The sequence below is a fragment of the Homarus americanus genome, unplaced genomic scaffold (genome assembly GCF_018991925.1).
Source record: "Homarus americanus isolate GMGI-L3 unplaced genomic scaffold, GMGI_Hamer_2.0 scaffold11022, whole genome shotgun sequence".
NCBI lineage: Eukaryota > Metazoa > Arthropoda > Malacostraca > Decapoda > Nephropidae > Homarus > Homarus americanus.
In genome coordinates this window covers 12,432,842-12,445,260 of record NW_024737068.1, presented here as the reverse complement: position 1 = coordinate 12,445,260, position 12,419 = coordinate 12,432,842, and the positions used below count along the sequence as shown (strand labels likewise).

Below are 12,419 nucleotides of genomic sequence, written 5' to 3'. Positions count from 1 at the left end.
ACTGTCTACCAGGGACACCACACCCCCAGGTCCACTGTCTACCAGGGACACCACACCCCCAGGTCCACTGTCTACCATGGACACCACACCCTAGGGCCACTGTCTACCAGGGACACCACACCCCAGGTCCACTGTCTACCAGGGACACCACACCCCTAGGTCCACTGTCTACCAGGGACACCACACCCCCAGGTCCACTGTCTACCAGGGACACCACACCCCTAGGGCCACTGTCTACCAGGGACACCACACCCCAGGTCCACTGTCTACCAGGGACACCACACCCCAGGTCCACTGTCTACCAGGGACACCACACCCCCAGGTCCACTGTCTACCAGGGACACCACACCCCCCAGGTCCACTGTCTACCAGGGACACCACACCCTAGGTCCACTGGGGACATTACACCCCCAGGTCCACTGTCTACCAGGGACACCACACCCCCAGGTCCACTGTCTACCAGGGACACCACACCCCCAGGTCCACTGTCTACCAGGGACACCACACCCCCAGGTCCACTGTCTACCAGGAACAACACATTGTCAGGTCCATTGGCCTCCTCACCGCCTTACACTGTCCCACACACAAACATTAAGGCAGTGGGTGAGACAGTAGCAGTATCAGACGGGTAGAAGTCTTTCAGGCAAGACACGAGAAGTGTTTCCCTGTCAATTTCCGTCGCACGACCTTCACTTGACAATATCGGCAGCCGTCGCCATTTTCTGGAGCTCTTTGATAAATACTTGCGCGAGGAGCGTGGTGATGGTGATAAGATAGCGAGGAGTGGATGGGCGGGCGGGCGGGCGAGTCTTTAACGATGGATGGTGGGCGGGTGTTTCATGGTGAATGGATAGGCGCGGGTGGGCAGGTAATGGTGGATGGGCGGGCTTGCTTGGGAATATGTCATAGTGGACAGGTGGGCTGGCTGCCGGTTATAATGGGTGGGTGTTTCTTGGTGGAGGGGTGGGCTGGCTGGCTGGCTGGTGTTTCATGGTGCTCTTTTCACCAAATAAGTCTAGTTAACTCTGCTCGTCGTCAGTCTTTGTAGACATCATCATCATCCTCACTCCATCTGGGATAGCTGTCATTATTACCATCATTATCCTTCCCGCAAGTGCAAGCCAAGATATTGTTTTTGTTCTTGTTCTTGTCTGTGTGTCTCTTTCTGTCTGTCCCCTAGATAGCTCGAGAACAGGTCTGCAGATTTGTACCAAACTTGGCAAGTATGATAAATATGTGAGACGGTTGAGATGATAAACTTTTGGTAACAATAGTGCCAGAATTGACCAAAGATTTGCTATGGTAACGGTTCGTACAATGATAACACATAGAGTTTTTGAACACTTAAGAAAACGATGACACGAGAAAGTTTCCATGGATGATTATATTAATTTACAGTAACAGCGTCAATAGATCAGTATTACTCTGGGCAGCCATGGTAACGGTTCACGGGCAGGCTTTGTATCCGCTCGTGTGATGTTTCATTTGTGATAACTATAGTTGCCTTATTGTGTAACTTCCATTAACATTTACTGTACAGTTATTCCATCCCCACCTAACCCAACGTATTGTATCCTAACCTAACTTAAAATAATCTAACCTGATATGACCAATCATAGCTTCACCTAACTTCAATTTTCTAACCTAACCTAACCTAACCTAACCTAACCTAACCTAACCTAACCTAACCTATTCCTCTGTGTACACCCTGTTCTTGCCTTTCCAGATTCCCGTCATTAAGGTATAAGATGCACTCACGGACTCCTCGATCTGTATATGTGTCTTCCTTATCTAATATGCCCCTGACCTGACCTACCCCCTGACCTGACCTGACCTACCCCTCACTTAATCTACCCCAATAAACCTACCCTTCACTTAACCTACCCTCCATTTAACCTATCCCTAACTTAACCTATCCCTAACTTAAACTACCCCCTGAGCTGCCCCCTGTCCTAACCTACCCCTGTCCTAACCTAACCCTGACTTAGCCTGACCCTGACTAAACCTATCCCTCACTTAACCTATCCCTCACTTAACCTACCCTTCGCTTAACCTACCCTTCGCTTAACCTACCCTTCACTTAACCTACCCTTCGCTTAGCCTAACCCTCACTTGACGTATCCTTCATTTGACCTAACTTAACCTAACCTAAACTTCTCCTTATCTAATATGTTCTAACTTAACCTACCCCTAACCTAACCTACCCCTAACCTAACCTACCCTTAACCTAACTTATATCTACCCCTCACTTAACCTCACCTATCCCACACTTAACCTAACCTGCCTCTAACGTAATCTAACCAATCCTGCGTTTTAGAATTAAATTTCGAGTTCAGTCCTGAGTCTGTGTTCCGCTGATTTGGTCTCGTTTATAATCCATCTTTAGTATCGTGTTATCCCCCCTCCGATGACACGCCCTTGTTCCTGAACCTTCATGGCGTCTTACACAGTTTATATCGCCCGCCTACCTCACAGCGGGTCGGCCTTGTGCTAGAATATGCATTGCACTCTTTATGGTGAACACCGGACAAAGATCAGGGTCATAGCCAGGTCATCGATGGAGGTCACGCCCACTTTGGAAACTTGTACAATTATTAAGGTGTATATAATTGTATGAGTGGGAGGGCAGCACTACATGAATCTATAATGGTTCTTTTACCATGGTGTCTGGTGTTGTGTCACCCTCACTGTGTCGTGTTTGGTGTTGTCGGTCGCTGGTGGATCTCTTGTTTTGGATTTGTCTTGCTCCTGTCCGAGTTTTGTTGTTTCTGGTTGTATAGACACTCAGTCAATCAATCAGATTACTGTCATCATATCTGAGGGTTGGCGACCATAGTCCTCCACTCTCAACGTTCACGGGCACCCAGATTTTAATTTAATTCATCCATTCCAGTCTCTGCCTTCCCCTAGTCCTCCTACTCTCTACTTTGTTCATTAATATTACAGTATATTTGTTATCTACTCAGCCCCAATTATTTTACTAAAGTATCTTTTTTTTTTGTATGTTTAAAGTATTTTCTTGAAGTTTTTGCCAATGTTAGTACAGTACTTCTGCATTTGTTTTCCTTTCAGTGTAGCTTATTCGTAGCATTCACCTAAAGCACCACATTTCAAAGGTCCCCAACACTTTCTGGTGTCTGCTGAATGTGTCCACGCTTCTGACCCATACATCAGTCCTTGCCACCTAATGCCTTTCAGCAGCCTTTTTTTTTTCAAATTGAAGTTAATGTCCCTTTCAGCAGGTCTTTTAGATTATTAAATGCTGTTTTGGTGGCCCTATTCTTGTTTTGGTTTCTGCTGTACATTTACCATAACAACTTATGTTCTTATCAATATACATATAATAATAACTCGGGAGAGGAAATATACATATAATGATAACTGTGGAGGACATATACATATAATAACTGGGGAGAGGAAATACTTGTATACATATAATGATAATTGTGGAGAAAATATACATATAATAATAACTGAGAAAGAAATACACTTATAATAATAACTGTGGAGGAAATATACATATAATGATAACTGGGGAGAGAAAATATACATATAATGATAACTGGGGAGAGGAAATATACATATAATGATAACTGGGGAGAGAAAATATACATATAATGATAACTGGGGAGAGGAAATATACATATAATGATAACTGGGGAGAGGAAATATACATATAATGATAACTGGGGAGAGGAAATATACATATAATAACTGTGGAGAGGAAATATACATATAATGATAAATGGGGAGAGGAAATATACATATAATGATAAATGGGGAGAGGAAATATACATATAATGATAACTGGGGAGAGGAAATATACATATAATAACTGTGGAGAGGAAATATACATATAATAACTGTGGAGAGGAAATATACATATAATGATAAATGGGGAGAGGAAATATACATATAATGATAACTGGGGAGAGGAAATATACATATAATGATAACTGGGGAGAGGAAATATACATATAATAACTGTGGAGAGGAAATATACATATAATGATAAATGGGGAGAGGAAATATACATATAATGATAACTGGGGAGAGGAAATATAAGTTCTATAATAATAACTGTGGAGAGGAAATATACTCCTGTGCATATAATGATAACGGGAGAGGAAATATACATATAATGAAACTACATTGTATGACTTCAGAGATCTTGGTCATAGTGAACTTCGTTATATGGCTACGTTACGATAGATTAATATTTTGTTTCTGGTAAATTCCTTCACACTCCTATGACTTCAGTGCAGTTGCGTGTGTATCCAGTTGAGCTGTGCAATAGGCTTGTCCAACTGCTCCTCTGTTGCCTTACAGCTCGGCAAGAGGGCGTGTATTATTCAGTTAACTTGTAGTATGTCCCTTTAACTTCCCTAATCTGTGTTTCTGGTTAAGTGTTATACGTCCTACAAGTTGTGTAAGGCTGTTTGGGTGTAAGTGGTGGGGGTGTGTTGGCGGCCTGGGTCGGTGGCGTGCGGCGGGTTAAGCGACTCCGTGTTACACAGTGATTGTTGTGCTGCTTTGTGACCCCAGGGTTTGTTGTTCTCTGTTTGTGTGTTGTTTGTGTTTTAATGTGTGTGTTTGTTTATGTTTTAGTGTGTTGTTTATGTTTTAGTGTGTTTGTTATTTATATTTTAGTGTTTGTTTATTTTAGTGTGTGTGATTGTTTATGTTTTAGTGCGTTCATATTTTATTGTGTTGTTCATCTTCTAATAAGTTGTTGTGTATGTTTTAGTGTGTGTGTTTGTGATTGCTTATGTTTTAGTGTGTTTGTTGTTTATATTTTAGTGTTTGTTGTTTACATGTATGTATGTATGTATGTTTCAGTGTGTGATTGTTTGTTTCAGTGTGTGATTGTTTGTTTTAGTGTTTGTTGTTTATGTTTGTGTGTGATTGTTTGTTTTAGTGTGTGTGTGTGTGTGTTGTTTATTTTAGTGTTTGTTGTTTATGTTTGTGTGTTTGTTGTTTATGTTTCAGTGTTTGTTTATTTTAGTGTTGTTTGTTTTAATGTGTTTGTTGTTAATGTTTTTGTGTGTGTGAGATTGATTATGTTTTAGTGTTTCTTGATCTTTATTGCACAAGTGTTACCTTTTACAATCTTAAACGAATATTGATATAATTATTTAAGGTTCACCGTGACTTTTCTTCGCTTGTTTATATTTTTTTTTTTCCACTGTAAGCTATTTAGGCTGGAGTCCATTAAGTGTTTGTTGTCCTGTTTCTCTCGTCAACTTCAGAAAACTTTACTGTTATGGTTTCAGTTCAGTTTTAGCCCCAGGAGAATGAGTGAACGTAAGAAGTATTCCTCGCCCTGTTCTCAATCAAGATCTTTTTGTGGCTTCAAGATGACTGCACCACTTGAAAGACTCAGATCATGTCGATATTGTTGTTGTCTTTCGCTTTATATCCGTGTTTATTCTGGTTTAATATATTGTTTCCGTTTTATTATCTTTTGTTGGTCTCACAGTTTCCGTATACAGGTACAGTGTTTATCTTTTATCAGGAAACATTCAGTTATTGTGTAGATCTTTTTAACACCTTTTATGGACCCTAAGATTGTAATGTGTACACGAGCAGTAGAGTAGTGAACCATGTGTTATGTTCCTTGATAGGGCGATTTTTGGGACAGTTGTATTTTTTGTGAGTGATATAATTTTGCTCATTGATTCATTTCTTTTTTTTTTACAATATCATCATGTCAACTATTTTACTCTTGTCACACATCTATACAATTCAGTTACGTTATTCATGTCATCATATTTAGACCGTGTCATTATAGCACACTGGAGCACATGATGCTGGCACCCAGGACATTTTGACTCATTGTACGTATTGCATTTTTCTCGTGTTTACTCTCATTTACTGCCAGTTGCCAGTAATATTTACATCCCAATCTTAGCCTGGGTGTACATTGTCTTTCTTTCTGCTCCTGTTCCCTCTGTAAGATACCTGCACTGTGTGTGTGTACATTGTATACCTACACTGTCTCCTGTACAGTGTATACCTACACTGTCTCCTGTACAGTGTATACCTACACTGTCTCCTGTACAGTGTATACCTACACTGTCTCCGGTACAGTGTATACCTACACTGTCTCCTGTACAATGTATACCTACACTGTCTCCTGTACATTGTATACCTACACTGTCTCCTGTACAGTGTATACCTACACTGTCTCCTGTACAGTGTGTACCTACACTGTCTCCTGTACATTGTGTACCTACACTGTCCCCTGTACATTGTGTATCTACACTATCTCCTGTACATTGTATGCCTACACTGTCTCCTGTACATTGTATACCTACACTGTCTCCTGCACATTGTATACCTACACTGTCTCCTGTAAATTGTATACCTACACTGTCTCCTGTACAGTGTATACCTACACTGTCTCCTGCATTGTATACCTACACTGTCTCCTGTACAGTGTGTTCCTGTACATTGTATACCTACACTGTCTCCTGCACATTGTATACCTACACTATCTCCTGTACATTGTATGCCTACACTGTCTCCTGTACATTGTATACCTACACTGTCTCCTGCACATTGTATACCTACACTGTCTCCTGTAAATTGTATACCTACACTGTCTCCTGTACAGTGTATACCTACACTGTCTCCTGTACAGTGTATACCTACACTGTCTCCTGTGCATTGTATACCTACACTGTCTCCTGTACATTGTATACCTGCACTCTCCTGTAAATTGTAATCTTGCATTGTCTTAGTACATGCTGAATCATTGTGAACTTGTATGACGATTTTACGGAATATCTATCTATCTATCTATCTATCATATTCCTAGCTGCCAGTATTGATTCACATCCATTCCCTTCAGTCTACAATTTTGTTCAAATCCGGAAGTTTTCAATTTTAGTCTCCATTTTTCTTAACTTTAAAATGTACTCTGTCAACTTTTTCATATTGTGTAGTTGTACTTTTATGTTCGCCAACCCCTCTGATTGAACCTGTGTGTGTGTGTGTGTGTGTGTGTGTGTGTGTGTGTGTGTGCGTATTTGTTTTGTACTTGTTGTGTGTGTGTGGGCGTGTATGTATCTTTTGTGTTTGTTTGTGTGTGTGTGTGTAAAGTGCACGTTTTATGATGTGTCTGTGTCAATAAAACTCAGATTAGATATGAGTAGGCTTGTGCAGGTTCTCTATCCACCTTGTGTGTGTGTGTGTGTGTGTGTGTGTGTGTGTCTTTAAGGGTCAGCTCAGAGGCTCAAAGTTGACATGACACTTTTTTAGGCCCAAAGACACACACTATAAACGTCTTCTTTAAACACACACACACACACACACACACACACACACACACACACACACACACACACACACACACACATACACATGGTTCCATATTTTAACCCCTGATATATTTCTTAAACTCTTCTATGATCTGTAATTCTCACTGCTCCTGCCTTCATGGGATCCTAAGTGCTCCTTTCTTCATGTGACCTGAAGTGTTCCTTCCTTCATATGATCATAAGTGTTCCTGCCTTCATGGGATCATAAGTGCTCCTTTCTTCATGTGGCCTTATGTGTTCCTTACTTTCTATGTTCCTAAGTGTATGGCGGCCATTAGGTAAGACAAGTATTCCTTCGTGATATCCCAGGGCTTCTTCCTTCATATGATACCAGGTACTTCCTTCATCACCTCACGTGTAATAGGTTGTGTTGGTTGATGACACAGCGTGTGGTGGTGGTGGCAGAGGGGGTGTGGGGGTGTGGGCAGAGGGGGTGTGGGGGTGTGGGCAGGAGGCAGCAGTAGTGTTTTGGTGCGCACCAACCCAGCGGCCCTCATGTTGCATGACGACTTGGATCAATACCTTCTGTAAGGCGTCAGTAGATGCATGGTGCCCTCATGTGCTCCTCTTTACCTCCTCACTACCATGATTCTCCCATGAAGACCTTACCCATTGTACATTGTGCAGGAGGAAAGCCATGAGGAGGGAGGATGGGGGAGGGGTTGGGGTTGTAACTGAGTGGGATGACACACAGAGGTGGGGGGGTTGGTCTCCAGGCCCTCCTCACTACCATGTTTCCCCCGTCGAGATCTTCTCCATTGTACATTTTGCAAGAGGAAGAACGATGGGGAGAGGATGGGGTAGTCACTGCGTGGGATGACTAGCAAGGGGGTGATGTTGGGGAAGGAGGGGAGAGAAGAATCAAATAACAGTGTGTAGGGTAATAGTAGTAACCTGAGACACCACAGCCCGGCCAGGTACTGTGTGTGGCCTACCGTGTCTGCCCCGGTGTTACTTTTCTAATTATAGAAGACAATTTCGCAGTCATTCTTGTTTTATTTTTTTGTGGTTCCGTTTTGACCTGCAATCGATGTTTGGGCGACGAGGTTGCCGGTTTTTGTTATCAGCGGCAGAATAATGTTTCCAGCCCTGTTCAGAGGTCTTGTTATTGATTTTCTTTGGTTTATAATTACTGAATGATAATATATTATATATTACCGGTGTAAATTAACTGCATTTTCTGATCTACTTTCATAATCAACACAGTAACTTGAATTCGACCTACCATTGGTCAATATCAATGACGTCAGATGACGTCATTTGTTGACTGCTTTATTACAAGTGCGCCGACGATGTTCGCTCTTGTTTGGTATCTCTAATCTGTTTATATTAATTTAGAATATCAACTGGTGATTCGTATTCTTTTATATATTATCATTAATTTATAAATGAGACGAAAAAGTGTGGAGAGGTTGGTAGTGGTCGGGAGACTCTGGAAGTGGAGTGGGCGGGCTGGAGGACGCAGGCGCGGGTGACGTGAGCGGCCGCCTGGAACCTGGGCCCGGACACTGTGTTTCTGGCGAGTGTTCTGTCTTGCTGTGTTCACCTTACTCCTCCAACACGGGATTTTTGTACATTCTAGTGAAGATGCGGGTCGGCCGCGATGTAGTATTGGGGCAGCCTTGTTAGACCACCAAGCCCTGGACTTGACTTCCCAGGCCCACAGTCCTTTTGTGGCTGTGTTCCTCGTTGCACCGATCAATCAGTCTCTGCTGTCTGGAAGCCATCTTGCTTGAGTGTGAGTATACGACAGCCGCGCCCACCCCCAAACACCTCTACTCCTTGGATATCCCTTTACCAGACCCTCACCCACAGGCTCTCCATGCATTATTGTATTTAATACCTGCCACTCTAGGGTTCACTCCAACACTCTTCACGTCGCACTTGGTAGTGTGACGCAGTTGTCTTCGAGCCATCTGTTCCACCAGCTGGTAACCAAAACATGGACTTATTGTTTACTCCAGCCACAGACATGGTAGAGGCATTAGCTTCCCATGCAGTTTGCAAGACATGCAACTTGATTTTAAGCATTTTTGAGAGAATTTGGAAAAGAAAATTTCTTAAATACACCGTATAGAAGAGAGCCGAGCAGTCGAAGAGTTTGTTACACTAGTCTTTGGTGTGTGTGAATGTTTAAGGCGCGGGTATCGTGCGACTGACGGAGTGGAAGTCAAGTGTACTTCTCCACTACTTCTCTACTGCGTGACACTCTACCTTCAGGGGCTTCTCTATGACGGGTGCTTCCTAAGGTTTCCCCCCTTTGCAATGTTACAACACAGGAAGTGTCCATAGACGGAGGGTTGTTTTTAACATTGATGGCATTATTTTAAAACAAATATTTTTTTGCAATAATTGCTGATTTGGTGGTTTTCAGTATTTGCTGACTTGGCCACTGAACACAGCTGTTGGAGTTGGTGTTGAGGAAACTCTTTGTATTTCTCGAGCCTTGCAGAAAGTTTGTTCCTTCATTATTGTGTGTGAACAATCATGTTAGTTCAGATGGTCAGGCGAGGAGCAAAGTAGGTGACATAGTTGAAAGTCTCTTGTATTTTATTGAGGATTCCTTAAGAAGCCGTGAGCTGGTGCAGTATCAGCGGGTGGGGGAGTTTTACCAAGTGTTTCAACTAATATAGATGACACAAGATTCCAGAAAGTGGTGCTCGATATTTCTGCTCAACTCTTCCACTGACGTGACTCAGAGATCATGGCGGTTGTTCCGTCATGGACGACTCACGGATCTCCATGGCTGCGAGTCCCATCTTGAGGGACGGATCAATATATAGGACTCGAAAATTATTTTGACTATTGATTCAGGAGTTGCAAACTGTGGGTCCCCACTACTTGTTGCAACTATTGAATTAAATGTAAATAAGATCATTTAATTAGTTGGAATTTAATTATGATTTTCTCGGGAAAATATATTGAGTTCTCTTTGTTGGCACAGGTGTCTCCCAGGTCGAAGAACATCCAGGTGCAATGACTGCCTCCCAGATGTTGATTTATGAATCAATACCTACGACGCCAGAGATCTTTATTGTTGGTTGAGCAGTTTCAAAGATGGTGATTGATAATAAAGAGTGCATATTTATTTTACAGGACCGAACCAGGAATTTGACTCAAAATATATTCATTAGTTCAATATCAGTTACTGTTCTCTTAGACAGGATAACTGATTTACAGGCGTGACTCTGAGACTGTCGCTGGTGTTTGTAATACGCGTGATTCAAAAGTCTCCATTGCTGGGTGAATAACTGCAATTACTAAGATATTTTAAAATAGGCATTTAACGGTTTTATATATGGAGTACAGAGACTTGACGTAAAATTTGCTTTGAAGTTGCAGTTGTGTTCATGATGATGTGTGAACATGAAAGATCAGGAGTCCCAAATAGTTCTCCCGAACACAAAATATTTTATATATTTTTATTACCTACTCTAAGAGTAATAGGGTGAAAAATGAGCAAGTGCGCAGATGTACAGGTGGTGAGAACAAGGAATATGCTAGCCAGGGGTGGGAGTTAACACTGGGTCACTGGCCTACTTTACTGCGAGTAAGGGTAAGGGTGGCCGCCCACCAAGTGTGCACCACTCACGTTACCATTCACACCTCGTGAATCGATGCTTTGCCAGAGTACTCGAGTGCGCAGTAGCAGAAAACTTAAACATAGCTATTCAGGCACGCCATGCTGATTTATCAATTATCTTGACCGAACAGTACACACGCACCCCACCCTGCCTTCCCCTTTTCTCTATCTTTCTCCTGTATTGATATATTGTCTTTCTCATTTTCTTGATAAATGTGTGTGTGTGTGTGTGTGTGTGTGTGTGTGTGTGTGTGTGTGTGTGTGTGTGTGTATCCCACTTTCTAGCTCTTCAGTAATATATTCTCTCCGTTCTGTATTATTGTGTCCCGTCTTCCTCCTCACCCTTGTCTCGGCTATGATTCCTCAGTATCTGTGTCTTTCACAAACCCGTTATAATGAAGAATCAAAGGGTAATTTCAGAGGTGGTGTTGGTTACCATGAGGGTAGTATTGAATGTTCGCCATGTTAGACTTATTACAGTAGGAGCCTTTTGGTGCGTCTAAGCGAGAAAGGTTAGAGGGTCGTGGCTGGCAGGGTTGCGGGGGGAGTTGAGTCCTGGACGGTGATGTTTGTTATCGTTTCGGGTTCTGAAGTTTGTAGAAAGTTTTAAGCCTTTAAGATTGTTTCCTATTTGGTTCTTTGGCTGTGTTGGAATGTTGTGTTTGCCGTGTTATAATGTATTTGTTGGGCATGCAGCTGTATTTGTTGGTCATGCAACTGTATGTAATGTGATGACAAAATACGTTCTCACTGCCTCAGCCTTCATGTATAGTAGATGCTGGAACTCTAGTGTCAGCTTATTCATTTATCTGGAGTACACAGGAGGTGGAGTATGGTCTCTGCCACCCAGCTTACTGAAGTGTTCTGGGAAGTGTGGTCATTATTCACGTAGGTTGTGCCAGGGTTTCGAGCAAATGTTCACCCAGTCCAGCCAGCCAGCCTGTTGAAGAAGTGTTCCGGAATGTGTAGTTACTGCCCGCGAATGTGTTGGGATTTATCTTAATGACGTCTCCAATCCCTTTCCATCTGATAGACATCGTGTGAACATTCTTGTGGGTTGTTGAGGGTGTGTGAACATTCGTGTACGTTGTTGGGGGTGTGCGATCATTTGTGTGAGTTATTGGGGGTATGTGGACATTTGTGTAAGTTATTAAGGGTGTAGGACTGTAGGTGGTGAGTGTCGTGGGAGACTGTGGCTCCGTGGCCTGGCTCGTCCACCGCCGCAGACCAGCTGGTGATCGATATCGACCTCTGATGGTGGTCCTGCCTGGCGCCGGCCCCAGCTCCTGCCGCCATCTGGTTTTCCCGCCGCAACCATCTTTTCCTGCAGTCTCCAGATTTACTCACCATCTGCATCTGCAAACACCATAATATATCTGCTTTTGCCATCTGCTGCCGCCGCCGCCGCCATCGGCTTTTCACTACTCGTATTTCCTCTCCTCTTGCCTCCGCCACCATTGCTGCTGCAGGTTGCCTCCACCGTTTGTTTCTGCTGCCTTCATCGCCTGCTGCTG

The 12,419-nt window shown here is 42.9% G+C and overlaps 1 protein-coding gene across 16 annotated transcripts in view; it reads left to right on the top strand.

Moving 5' to 3' along the window:
* Window positions 1–12,419, top strand: part of LOC121872966 (kinesin-like protein unc-104) — a 193,531-nt gene that overhangs the window by 21,677 nt on the left and 159,435 nt on the right. For 15 of the 16 annotated variants that reach the window (XR_006090185.1, XM_042376133.1, XM_042376132.1 and 12 more), the window contains exon 1: window positions 8,810–9,060. The exons of the other annotated variant lie outside the window; for it this stretch is intronic. The gene's annotated coding sequence lies outside the window, so the exon portion shown is untranslated. Of the gene's footprint in view, window positions 1–8,809; window positions 9,061–12,419 lie in introns of those variants that run through there. 16 annotated transcript variants of the gene reach the window in all.